The sequence below is a fragment of the Phyllostomus hastatus genome, unplaced genomic scaffold, assembly GCF_019186645.2.
Source record: "Phyllostomus hastatus isolate PE091 unplaced genomic scaffold, TTU_PhHast_1.1 phas_contig_80, whole genome shotgun sequence".
Classification (NCBI taxonomy): Eukaryota; Metazoa; Chordata; class Mammalia; order Chiroptera; family Phyllostomidae; genus Phyllostomus; species Phyllostomus hastatus.
Window position 1 is genome coordinate 17,824,625 of NW_025333960.1, and position 14,216 is coordinate 17,838,840.

Here is a 14,216-nt window from a genome sequence, read left to right on the forward strand (position 1 = left end):
ACCTTGCCCCACATACCATATGTTGCTAAGCCCTGGTCTATGTATGTCTAGTGGATAGAAACTTTTGCTTAAGGTTGACTTTTTTAAATAATGTGTTGGTAATATTTTAACCTGAATGTTTATAAATAAAATAAAAATGTGGCTAAATATCAGAAAGTAAACTGCTTAGGGTTTATTGCTTAGAATATACCCACCTCACCTGGTCAACAGAAATTGCATTCAACTTTAAAGTCTTCATGTAATGCTAACTCTTTCATGTACTCCTAAAGCCTACTCCTGCAATTATTCTTTTCTATCAAGTAACATTACATTATAACTGTTTGCTCTTTTTATGCAACAAGTATATATTGAGTGCAAGATACTCAATATGGAACTGTGGATATGAAGATGAATCAGACAACCATCCTGCAGTCATACGATGGAGAATCTACTAGGAATGTGGAAATATGTGCACATTAACTACGTGGCTCTCTGAATTAGTCAAAGCTCTTGGCTATAAATAACAGAAACCAGAGAAGGAATTGATTGGTTGAATATAGGGTAAACTAACAGAATCAATAGGAAAAGCAGCAAACCAAGCATAGATAGAGACTGGATAGAAACCAAGGGATATGGGCACCAGGAAACAGGCAAAGTCATGTCACAGGAAGAGTCTGGCCATTCCTGCCACCACCTCTGTGCGTAAACTCTAATTCTGTGTCTACCTCACTCCCTCGAGATTTCATGTCCCAAACAAGGACATATAATTGGCCAATGATAAGGAAAGGAATGTCTGGCTCTGCCTCCCACTCAGACTCATTGGGTTATGGGGCAGGGGCTGCCCAAAATGGAAAAGCTATGTATTAGTTTCTTGCAGCTATGGAAAAGCTATGTATTAGTTTCTTGCAGCTAGTGGCCTAAAACAATGCGAATTTATCATCTTACATTCTGGCAGACAGAAGTCCAATAATGAATGGTCTTATCTTAACCTTAAGGTGTTGGCAAGACTGCACTCTTTGGAGGCTCCATGAAGAATTCTTTACTTATCTTTTCCAGATCCTAGGAGTTGCCTACATACTTTGTCTCATGCCCATTCCAGCAATTGCACTGTAACAGGGTGTAGCCAAGGGGAGGGACCCCAAATGGGGATTTGTAACAGGGTCCATAACTCAGGGTGTCCAGGAAATATTAGAAATATATATCTCCTCACCCCCACAAGTCTGAGCTGGGGGGGTGGGACATGTGGAGCAGTGTCATTGACAGTTGTTTTGAATAGCAACAGTTTTGCAGACAACCTCCAAAACAATCATTTGACATATCTATAACCTTTAACTAGTTTCATAGATATGTTAAATAGCTGTGTCCATGGTTTGGGTTTGAGCCAGGGAGATGAGAGTGACTTCAACCCAGGATGTAACTAGGAGACACTTCCCTCTGGGTACAGCACCTACATAAAAGCTTGCAAATGACTGGCTCCATGCCATGGGGCCATGCCTGCCCGGACTCACTATGGCAGCCCAGTAAAGCTGGAAGAATACCGGAATGCTGGCAGATGTAACTGATTGTGGGAGGAGTCAGAAATGGTGCAGCAGAGGAAGATTGGTGCTGGGATTTAAACCCAGGCATGGCAGCTATGCTGGGGCTTTTTGGGACCATGCAGCTTTAGGATGCTCCCTTTTTGCCATGTGGCTTAGGAAGCAGGGGAGACTTTGCCTGGAAGAAAAGGGGTAAAAGTATTCCTGCTGGTAGGCTATGAGAAGGTGCCACATGGCTTTGGATTAACCGGAGATCAAGATAGCGACACAGCTGATGGTGCCAGAACTGAGGAGCTGCCTGAACCACAGACTTCTACTTCTTTTCCTGAGATCTGGTACCCCAGACTGGGTAAAGGGGGGAAGGCAGGACTGTGCATTTGTGGGTATTCTAAAGAACTTTAATATTTTTAAAGAAGACATTAAATCATTACTCTAAGTCTGTATAACTTTTTAAATAGATAATCACTTTCCTTTTCACCAATCTCTGACATTGAGAGACATCTTCCCCTGGCAGTGGGCAAGACAAACCTAGTACAACCTCTGTTTCCATCTTCACAACTCCTGCTTGCACTCTGATCCTTTGCCTCCCTCTTGTGATTACATTGGCCCCACCTGGATGATCCAGGATACTCTTCTCACTTTCATATTCATACCTTGATCATATCTGCAGACCTTTTGCATAGAGGTAACATTCACAGGTTCAAGAGATTAGGACATGGGTATGTTTGGGGAAGCATCATTCTACTACAGTATATAAAAAATAGAACAGCAAATAGTCACTATGGTTTCTTATAGCACCTATGTTAGTATGATGTCTTTTTCCCTTTACTTAATTATAAACAATATATATAAAATATAGATATTTATAATCCAAACTTTTTAAATATGTATAAGTATGTATAATATTTTATGTATAATATATGAGTTCTGACTGGAAAAAGTCCGACTATTGTTAATATAACAAGAACAATTTCCACAACATTCATATAACCTGGCAGCAAAGGAGAGTGGACTGGAATGCACATGCGTGAACAAGGACAACTTCACTGTTCTAGTCAATGGGGCCAGTAGATGCCTCTGAGTGAGCATGTGTACTGTGTGGCCATTACATTCAAATAACTGAGCAAGTAGAGCAACGAATCTGCATCAAATTTTGCATTGAGTTTGAACATTCCTCCACAGAAACTACTGGATAATTCAGACGGCCGTGGCTATGGGCAACTGGTGATTGGCAGCTTCATCATGACAACATGCCTGCTCACACATCCGTCTCATGCAGAGTCTTTTGATGAAACATCAAATCACCCAGGTGATTCTGCCCTGCTACAGCCCAGATTTGGCGCCCTTAGACTTCTGGCTTTTCCCGAAACTACAATTACCTTTGAAAAGGAAGAGATTTCAGCCGTTGATGAGATTCAGGAATATACAATGGGACAGCTGATGGCATTGGGAGAACTGTGTGGGGTCCCAAATTGTCTCTATTTTTCATATTACATGGCTGGATACCTTCTGGACAGGTCACATATTTCCAAAGTGTGTGCGTGTGGTGAAACCTAGCACAGTACTTGTTACCTACAAACTATGTTCAAGAAGCACTTCCTAAATGAATGCATAACGTAGTTTCAGTCAACAGATGAGACAAATTAAATTAGGGTGAATGCAATGCTGCTATAATAAAGAGGCCTCAAAATTCAATTGCTAGTAGTTTATGGATCAGTTAGGGAAAGCAATGGCTCTGCCTCATAAATTTGTTCAAAGGAAACATTCCATCCATAAAGTTCCTGTTATCCACTAAAGCAAATGTGAATCACCTAGGACTTTGTTAAAATGCAGATTCTTAATCAGTAGTTCTGGGATGATGTCTTAGATACTGACAGGCTCTCAGGAAATTTTGAGCAACAAGTCTTTAAGGAAGCTTGTTGAAGATGGGTTGCAGGACTATCTGGGTTTCAGCCCACAGGATGAAAAAATTAAAGGGGAAAAATTAGTCCTGGCTGGTGTGGCTCAGTGGATTGAGTGCTGGTCCAAGAGTCAAAAGGTTGCTGGTTCGATTCCCACTCAGGGCCCTAGCCTGGGTTGCTGGCCAGGTCTCCAGTTGGGATCATGTGAGAAGCAACTGATCAATGTTTCTCTCAGACATCAATGTTTCTCCCCCTCTCTCTAAAAACAAACAGAATCTTTTTTTAACAAAAGGGGAAAATTATATGGTAGCAATTTCCTTTTAAGCAAGAGGAGTTGGAAACATGTGCCCGACTCACTTCCATTCACTTTTCATTGGTGAAAACAGTTCCTGGACTAGCTGCGTGGAAGTCTGGAAAATATGGTCTCTAACAGTGCAGAGGGATTCAGGCTTAAATTCTATTGATATGCAAGAGGGAGAAAATGGATTTTGGTGGAAAACCAGCAGTCTCTGCCAAGCAAATGTTTAACTCTTTTTGTAAGTAATGTTCAGGCTTATTAAGTTTTCCTAAAACAAGTGATAAAAACTCCTAGTTGCTTAGTTTTTTCACTCATAAAAGGAAAATTATAATATCTGTTCCTAAGTGCTCTCAGTGTTCTAAGATTTAAATAGCTAGTTGAGTGCATGTATGTTAGGAATAATGGCCAAATATAGCTGGTCTAGAACGGAACAAATACAAGGTGCACTCATGTTTATACAACTGTCTTCTAGGCTAAGTTCAATTAGTAATGAGCCAAAAACAGAAGAAGTAAATGATTTGTTATCCTGACCCTCCAAAGGTTTCTTTCAGAAATAAAACTGTCCACAACTAGACACAAATTCCTGGCCCAATATTTCCCTATCTATACCACCTTCTGCTTTGATTAAACTCAATGATGCTTGAACTACTGTGCTATCTGCCTTCTGTTTTTGACACCCACCCCTACCTTAGAATCAAATGCTCCCCAATTTTCCCTCCATTTATATCTCATCTCCATGATACATTTCTAAAGCTTTCAAAGAACAAAGTTTTCTCTGTCTCTTTAAGCAGTTGCTTTTTTTGGCATCACTTATTTAACCTTTAATACTTACTGTCTTTTTTACATATGCATATAGTAGATATATTTTACTTTTTCATCTAGACTCTTAAAATTTCTTTGCACCTCTGTCAGAAATATGTGACAATTCAATTAGACAATTCAGGATCATGTTGTACTTTGAGGAACTTTTATAATTTTAATTAGATCTCTATCTGTGTATTATCTGCTTCCTATCTGGACAGCAATACATTTGTCTTATTCATTTCTGTATCTGCTAGGCCTGCACAGACCCAACGTAAATAAGCACCCTATATATTTGCTGAATAATGGATTGTTGCTGTTGCCTATAGGAATTCAGAGAAGAAAAATAAATTGAAGCAAGTGGGAAGCAGTGGGGGCTGAAGAGCTCTGGAGAGACAGAAAAAGCAAAACTTCATAGTAATCAGATTCATTAAATCAACAATTATTTTATTAATTGTCTATTCATGGACCCTGCATTGCAGGAACTCATAGTTTATCAGAAAATGTATTAAAAAACATTAAAGTAAGTAATAACTGTGCATATGGAAGATAGGAGGGACACTAGCTAGAATAGAGCAGAGAGCCTGTGCAGGGTTGTGGCAATAGATAATGCAGGGTAGTTAGTGTGAGACTTGATTAGAGAGAGCCTGAGTGACACGATAAAAAATTTAGGGATTTTCTATCTTCTTAAAGTCACTAGACATCACAAACAAGAAAAGTAATACTGACATTTCAACATGCTAGGTTTTCCCAGATGAGCTCTCATTCCAAAGCGAAGATGTAGCCTAAGTCAAGACTTTCTTAGACGGATCCCTGCAAGTCAAGGCAGAAAGGCCATTTAATGTTCTCTACTTTTAAAATTAGTAAAGCAATATATGTACAAGGTTTAAAATTCAAATAGCAACAGGAAAATATTTAAATAAAAATAAAAGTCTATCTCTCCCTATCTCCTCCCAGTACCACTTCTCACAAGCAACTGACTTGAACTTTTAGTGAGTCTAGGGCTCCTGGTGGTCAGCTTCATAATTCTAAATTATATTCTAATAATGCTGTTTGTTAATTTATCAAGTTTATACAATATCTATGAAACCTCATTGTAAAATATGAGGAGGAAGCTTATTATACCTTCCTTCCCTTCCTACTTCTCCCAACTTTTAATATGACTTATAATTTTAAGTTTTAGTTCTTTTAATGGTTACATTAAAGATTTCAACATAAAACTTCCATTTCTTGTTCTATGAGACCTTAGACTGTTTCTTGACTACAACTATTTAAGATAAGGAAAGCAGAATTTCTAGCTTTCCCTTCCCCCTTTTCTCTCCCCTTTCATATTTCCATATCTTTCGGCTTTACCAAAACTCACATAGTGAAAAATTATCAATAATAGAAACTAAAAATACAGGGTGGGGCAAAAGTAGGTTTAGAGTTGTGAGTACATGAAGCTGAGTTTATTCTTGTATTATAATTTATTATTATATTATTTTTCCATACAAACAACTGTAAACCTACTTTTGCTCCACCCTCTTTTATAGCATCAACAAAAAAAATGGGCAAAAATTGGAGTAGCTCCAGAAGGCGAGGGCATAAGACTGACAGGACAGCAATTACAGTCTGCTCAAGATGATGCTGCTCAGATGAATGAATTTTTCATCATACCATTAATATCAATTATATTAATAATCCTTTTGACCTCCACTAAATTATATCATCTCCACTATCACTACATAGGTGACAAACTCTCTTAAGTACTATATATTGTGTGTGTGTGTATATATATTATATATACATATACATATACATATATATATTTAGTGAGTTTCTAAGAATGGTAGACTCCCTTATTCTACATTTGGCTGCAGATAGCTTTATTTTACTCATAGTCTTAATAATAGCTTAGCTGAATTGGAATTAGTAAATTAACAGTAATTTTCCCTTAGTACTGTGAAGATGTTCTTTCATTGTCTTCTATCATTTAGTATTGCTATTAAGACTTAATTTTTAATTTAACTGTTGTTATTTTCTAGGTAATTTTTTTTCTCCCTGGTAACTCAAAATTTTCTCTAGCTGTTTTTTAAAATGTATTTTATTGATTATACTATTATAGTTGTCCCACTTTTTTCTTCCGCTCTACTCCCCTCCATCCCCCTCCCAACAGCATTCCCTCCCCTTATATGTTCATGGGTCGTACATATAAGTTCTTCAGCTTCTCCATTTCTCCACATGATTCTTAACCTCCCCCTGTCTATTTTGTACCTACCATTTATGCTTCTTATTCCCTGTACCTTTCCTCCCACTCTCCCACTACCCCTCCCCACGGATAACCCCCCATGTGATCTCCATTTCCATGAATCTGTTCCTGTTCTAGTTTTTTGCTTAGTTTGTTTTTGTTTTTGTTCAGTTCCAGTTGTTGATAATTGTGAGTTTGTTGTCATTTTACTGTTCATAGTTTTTGATCTTCCTCTTTTTCTTACATAAGCCCCATAACATTTCATATAGGGCTTGGTGATGATGAACTCCTTTAACTTGACCTTATCTGAGAAGCACTTATCTGTCCTTCCATTCTAAATGATAGCTTTGCTGGATAGAGTAATCTTGGATGTAAGTCCTTGCCTTTCATGACTTGGAATACTTCTTTCTAACCCCTTCTTGCCTGCAGGGATTCTTTTGAGAAATCAACTGGTAGCCTTATGGGAACTCCTTTAAGTAACTGTCTCCTTTTCTCTTGCTGCTTTTAAGATTCTCTCCTTATCTTTAATCTTGGCTAATATAATTATGATGTGTCTTGGTGTGTGCTTCCTTGGGTCTAACTTTTTTGGGACTCTCTGAGCTTCCTGGAAGTCTGTTTCCTTTGCCAGATTGGGAAAGTTCTCCATTAAGTTTTCAACTAAGTTTTAAATTTCTTGCTCTTCCTCTTCCCTTCTGGCATCACTATGATTGGGATTTTGGAACATTTAAAGTTGTCCCAGAGGTTCTTGAGCCTCTCCTAATTTTTTTGAATCTTGTTTCTTCATTCTGTTCTAGTTGAATGTTTATTTCTTTCTTCTGCTCCAGATCATTTAGTTGAGTCCCAGTTTCCTTTCCATCATTGTCGGTTCCCTATACATTTTCCTCTATTTCTCTTTGCATAGCCTTCACTTCCTCCTCTGTTTTGTGACTATACTCAACCATTTCTGTGGGCATCCTGATTACCAGTGTTTTGAACTGTGCATCTGATAGTTTGACTCTCTCTTCATTGCTTAGTTCTGTTTTTGGAGTTTTGATCTCTTCTTTCAGTTGAGCCATATTTGTTTGTCTCACCACACCTGTATGTAGTAAGGGCTGGAGCCTTAAGTATTCACCAGGACAGGACAACTCATATTGCTGCACAGTAGTGCTATAGGTGGGGAAGGAGTCTGAGAGAGAACAGTGCTGCTTGCTCAGCTTCCAGCTGGTTTTCAATTGCTTTCCCAGCTACCCACAATCAAACTGGGCCCTTCCCGGGTTTTGGCACCAAAAAAAAAAAAAAGGACCCTTTTCGTGCTGATTCCCAGGTGGGTGGGTTTGTGTACATTCTAGGACACTGTAGGTCTCTCCAATGATCTCTCCTGTGGGACTGGGAGTTTCTCCTGCCACCCCCACCCCCACAGGTTTCTCCAGTCAGAGGTTTTGAGGCTTTATTTCCCCATGCCGGAACCCTGGGTTGCAGTCTGTCTCACTTCCCAGTTGTTCTTCCCAGTTTATCTGCATGCAAATGTAGGAATGTCCACCAGCCACCACCCTGCCTTGAGTCCTCTGCACCACTCCTACTCATTTGGATGAATACTTCTTAACTCCTTGGTTCTTGGACTTCCATACAGTTCAATTTTCTGGCAGTTCTGGTCTTTTCTGTTTTTGCATTTGTTGTTGTCCTTCTTTTGGCTGCGCAAAGAGGTAAAGTGTGTCTACCTACACCTCCATCTTGGTCAGATGTCCTAAAATCTCTCTTACACTTAATATTAAGTAGTTGCATTATTATATGTTTCAATATGCATTTATTTTAATTTCTCCTTCTCATTAGTAGGGGTAAACCTTTGAACTAAGGACTTACATTTCTTAATATTGCCTAATTTCTCTTTTAGAGTTAACGCATTGCAAGTCTATATTACCAGTATCCAAATTTAACAAAAGTTCAAGTTTTGACTAATTGCCTCATCTGCCTTTTTTCTTCTTTCTTTCTTGCTTAAGATCCTCAGTTAAGTATCTCTAAAACTAGATGGATTATTTTCTCATATAACCACAAATTCATTATCATACCTAACAATAATTTCTTGGAATCAACTAATGTGGAAGACATCATTAAACTTTCACAATTGTCTTTAAAATGTGTTTCATTGCTACTATTTTCTCTTTTTTTAAGATTTTATTTATTTATTTTTAGAAAGGGAAGGGAGGGAGAAAGAGAGAGAGAGAGAGACATCAATGTGCGGTTGCTGGGGGCCGTGGCCTGCAACCCAGGCATGTGCCTTGACTGGGAATCGAACCTGCGACACTTTGGTTCACAGCCCACGCTCAATCCACTGATCTATGCCAGCCAGGGCCGCCACTATTTTATTTCTGTTTGTCTGTTTTGTTTTGTTTTGTTTTCTAGAATCAGAATGCAGATGAAATTCATATATTACATTGGGTTGTTATGACTCCTATATTTTTTTAAATAAAGCAGCTTCCCCTTCTCCCTCTCTTCATTTTCATGCCATTGACTTTTAGAAAAGCCAGGTAACTTGTTCCATACTATAAAATGTTCTGTGTTCTGGAGTTGTCAGTTTGCTTCTTTATAGCACCATTTAAACTGTCTTTTTCTGTCTCCCATGTTTCTTATAAAAGAAATTAGCTCGTGCAATTATGGAGGGTGAGAATTCCCAAGATCTACAGCCAGCAAATTGGAGACTCAGGAGAGCCAATGACATAATTTTTAGTACCAAAGGTAGCATGCTTGTGACCTGGAAAGAGCTGATATTTCAATCTGAATTTGAAGGCCAGAAAAGACTAATGACCCAGCTCATGTAGCCAGGAAAAACGAGTTGCCTTTTACTCAGCCTTTTTGTTCTATTCAGGTCTTCAATTGATTGCACAAGGCCCATGCACATCAGAGAGGGAAACCCACTTTATTCCATCTACTGATTTAAATGTTGATTCAAATTTTGATTCTCACAGAAAAATGTTTGGCCAAATGTCTAGGCATCTGGTGGCCAGCTAAGTTGATACATAAAATTAATAATCATAACTGGTATAACAAGAATCATGGCAATGCATAATTAGAGGAGCCACCTTGGCCCACAGAAAACACAGAACACAGTAGCAGAAGGGAAGTTCCTCCCACCCCTACTCCCAAAATTAGGGTGCTGAAACAAGAAAGGAAAATAGATGTTGGATGGCAAACCCTAAATGATCCCTATAAGTGTCTTTGGTTTTGCCATCAAAAAAGACTAACATGACTCCAAAGCTTCACTATGTACAAAAGCATATAAAATTGGTCAAAAACACCTTGCATTCAAAGATACTGACATTAGGCAACCCTGACAGTACCATTGCTATGGAACAAGAAAGACATTCTTCAATCTCTTTCCCACTTCAACCCCAGCTCCTGCTCCTTTATTACTCACCTTTAATTATGTAAACAATTTTCAACTATGATATTCCTGATACTATAGTAATAGGTGAAGTATTTTGATAAGGTCTGTTGGGAACCGCCATGCCTGGTTTCAGAAACTGTAACCCCCTAAGGCTAAGGCTGTGTAAAGAGACCTTGGGATCATTAGCCACTAAGGAGACAAAGCTTATCTTCCTGACAGGGGCGCCACCTCTGCCTCCTTTTACTTCAGCCTACTTGACTCTGGAAAGATGACTGGTTAGCCAATGACTGGTAAGATTATTCAAAGGAGGAACCACCTAAGACAGGCATGGTCGTGAAGGGGCCCTTAGGGAAGAACTTGGGAAGATATAGAAAAAGGGAATGATGGGCCCTCGCACCTCAGCTTTGACATAGCCCAAGTCCTCATTCTGTCTGCAAGAAGTCTCCTAAACTCTTGGCTGCCTTACTTCCCCTGCCTGACTTAAGCCTGAAACAATGATGGAGGATGGTGCAGCCCTGGGCAGGAATGGGCGGTTACCCAGGGCTATCAGACCTAAGAAAGAATGCATAAAATCCTGTGAAACCTGCTTTGCTAAAAATTTCAATTTTCTGATAAGGGTCCAAGGATGAAATGAGTTTGTTTCCCAAAGTTTTATGGCTTTTTAGCTAACTGACTCTGATTTGGAATAAGCCCTCATAGTTCTTTGCATGTTATCTATTGTTTGATCATTACTGCCTTGAGGTAATGCTCCCAGAAAAGCAATAAAAGCCTGTCTAGGCAAGGGTCAGGGGGCTCTCTCACTCACAGAGTGGCCATGTTGTCCCTTTTTCTCCACAGGACTTCTGCAGTCCATGTGAATTTGTTCATTGCATCCACAACACCACAGACACTGCTGGTTAGAATCTGCCTCAAAGGTTTAACTCAAGAATTATTATTCAGGTATTCCTTTAAATTATTTAAAACTAGTGCCCATGTATATTTACTTATATTAACATCTTTAAGATTTAGGTTATATATGTTAACTTGATCTTTACTTTTTATCTTCACCTGAGGACAGAAACACTGATGTGAGAGAGAAACATCGATTAGTTGCCTCTCACCGAGGCCTCAATTGGGGACCAAACCCGCAACCCAGACATGTGCCCTGATCAGAAATTGAACCAGTGACCCTTCGGTTTACTGGACTACTCTCCAACTAAGTCACACCAGACAGGATAGATCAACTTGATTTTTTAAAATTGAAAAGGTATCCACTAAATTTCTGCAATGTCAAGTTTCACAACTCTTACAATGAGGTGGAGGTTTGGTTCTGGAAAATAATTCAGGTGACTACAGAAGAAACATTTCATTATCCCAGGACAGAAATATCTATGCTTCTCTAGAGTAGTTTAAAACTAAAGGCTGAGATTCTTGTAAACTTCCAAGGTGCTAGTATCCTCAAGATACATGTAAGCTACTTATTTCATTCATTTTTTCTGCTTTAGATATCATGCACATCCTGAAGTTCATTTTATTAATTGAGTAGTGCATCTAAAAGTCTAGATTTTTAATTTATTCTTTTTAACACATCTACAACAAGATAATTTGTATATCATGTAATTTGGAGCAACATTTTGGAACACTGAAGCAGAAAATTAAAGCGGAGAACTGAGTGGCAGTAACAGAAATATTGGTTTAAAATCTGCTTGTGTACTCTCAAATGATTTGTGTGACAGGATGCTCTGTAAAAATAACAGTGGTGTTGTTATTTTCATACTAGCAACTCACCTGGGAATCAACAACAAAATTAGAAATTTCTCTATTTTCAGAGACCTACACACATTTTAACAAAGACTGGTGGTGGACAGTGTCTTTGGGAGAATAACAGGAAGAAAATATGTAGATACTTCCCAAAGAAAAACAGACTCTTAATCACATATATTTTAATTTCCAGTTTACTTTTGATCCTCACATTCAGGCTCCTTTCCATCCACAGAAAATTTAATCATAATCATCTTTATGCTAAAATTTCTTATGGTAATTATTCCCATATGTTATTTCCTGATGCAGACACCGGCCTACAATGTCTGTTATTATGGATGAAATGAGACATTCACACAGACTACTGAGTCTGGTGGAGGAAAAGGGACAGCATGGCTTTTCTCTCAAGGGGAGCAAAAGCCGTGGCCTCTGCCATGACAGGCCTTTATTTCTATCTCTGGGCACATTACATGGTGGTCCTCATTTACTATGCACAGGTTCGCCTTAGGTGGTTAACTTTTACAGAAAACAAAAGAGATGATGCCACTAATCACATCACAGAAGAAGGGTATTTGCAAATGAAAAGGCAAAAGTGGTTGAACTGGTTACACTCATCCTTGGAAGGTTTAACATGGATTTTAGGAAGTTACTTTGCAGTAAATATCCTCAATTCAGGGTGAGGGAGTTTTTTTAGCAAGTGCAAGACTCAAAGTGGCCTAGGTATATTACAGGCCTGATTCCCCATGGGAGAACCTATCCGTGGGCGTGGGTCCTGTGCATCTCTAAGTGGGAGATGGGCCTCCACCACGCAGAACGGTGTCCTACAATTTCCCACTGTACATCTATTTATCAAATCCGTATTATGGTTTTTACGCAGGTAGTTGTTTTAATAATTTGCCAAAATTTCCTAGTTTTCCCCATAGAGAACCAGAAAAACTAGCAGCTATAAGAAGCATTTGCCTTTGCCTCTTATTTTTTTTAGAAAGACCAGCCTGGTTTTTACTTTGCAAACCAACCCTTCCTCCTCTCTCAGCACAGACCATTTGTGTAGCTCTGACCTCACATGACCCTGGCATAACCAATCAGAACACTGCTTCTCTCTGCCCATAGTGATGCTATCAAGGACAGACATGTCTCAAGCAATGAGGAGATTCCCCCAGGTCCCAGGAATGGTTAGGGTTTGGCTGAGATGGCTGCACTTTAAAAATGTAATCCTGGTGCTTCAGTGACATGAGACAACTGTGTGAAAAGGAGGACAACCCAGAGAAAACAGCTGGAAATAACAAGGATCGTTGACCATATCATGTGAGCCTCTGACATCATCACTTGAGCCAATTATCTCCCTAAACACTTTAATTAATTACATAAGCCAACAAATTTCCTCTTCTTTAGCAAGTTTGGATTGAGTTTTCTATTTTCAACTAACAGATTTCATATATAAAATGACAGGTTTTAAAAATGATATCCTCAGTTCCATCTTTACTTTTTTCACATGTAAAAATGTTCTCTAAAATCACATTTATGTGGCAAATGAAAACACATACTGAAATTTATTAAAAAACACATCATTTTAATAAAAGTTTTGGAAATAAAGCTATATGTGATAGAAACAGCATTCAATTACCAGCTGGGAGACCTGGGTTCTGTCCTGCTTTGTGTCTAAATGCAATTTAGAACACAGACATGTTACAGTTTCCTTCCTGAGTACTAATACAATAGGTAGCTTGAGTTGAATTATCTCTAAGGTCACATCTGACATTAAAATTTTGTGACTCTAAGAAATACAGCTTGGAGGGGGAAAATGGAAAAGGTTACACTAAATAGGGGGGAATAAAGGCAAATCACACTATTTTCAGTAAAACATGGGTGTTTATTTGCGGTGACAACATATAAAAGCTTTGATTTGTTGGCCAAAGAAAATAATTGTGGTAGGATACATTATTGTTTTCTAATATTTCCTGTCCTTGTCTATCAGAATATTATGTATTCTTGCTTCTTTGATGGCAGGCTTGGCCTTATCATTTACTTTGGCCTGAGATGTGAGTGGAAGTGACATGTGATGGCCAGCAGAAGCACTGAGTTAGCTCCTGAGTCACCATGCTCTCTTTCCTTTGCCATGACGGTCAGTGATTGTCCAGACAGGGGCTGGTCCATCAGCCAGGTTCCCAGGGTGAACAGCATGTGAAACAAAGCTGCAGCTGACCCAGGCAGTGTGTGAGGGAGAAATAAACCTTTGTTTCCACAGGCCACAGAGATTTAGGGGATTGCTTGATACCACAGCATAATCTAGCCTCTCCTGACTAATCCTGTAATGGTGACTAAGCAAAATTATAATAAGGTGGTTATGCAGACCCTAAAGATTCTAAACCACATT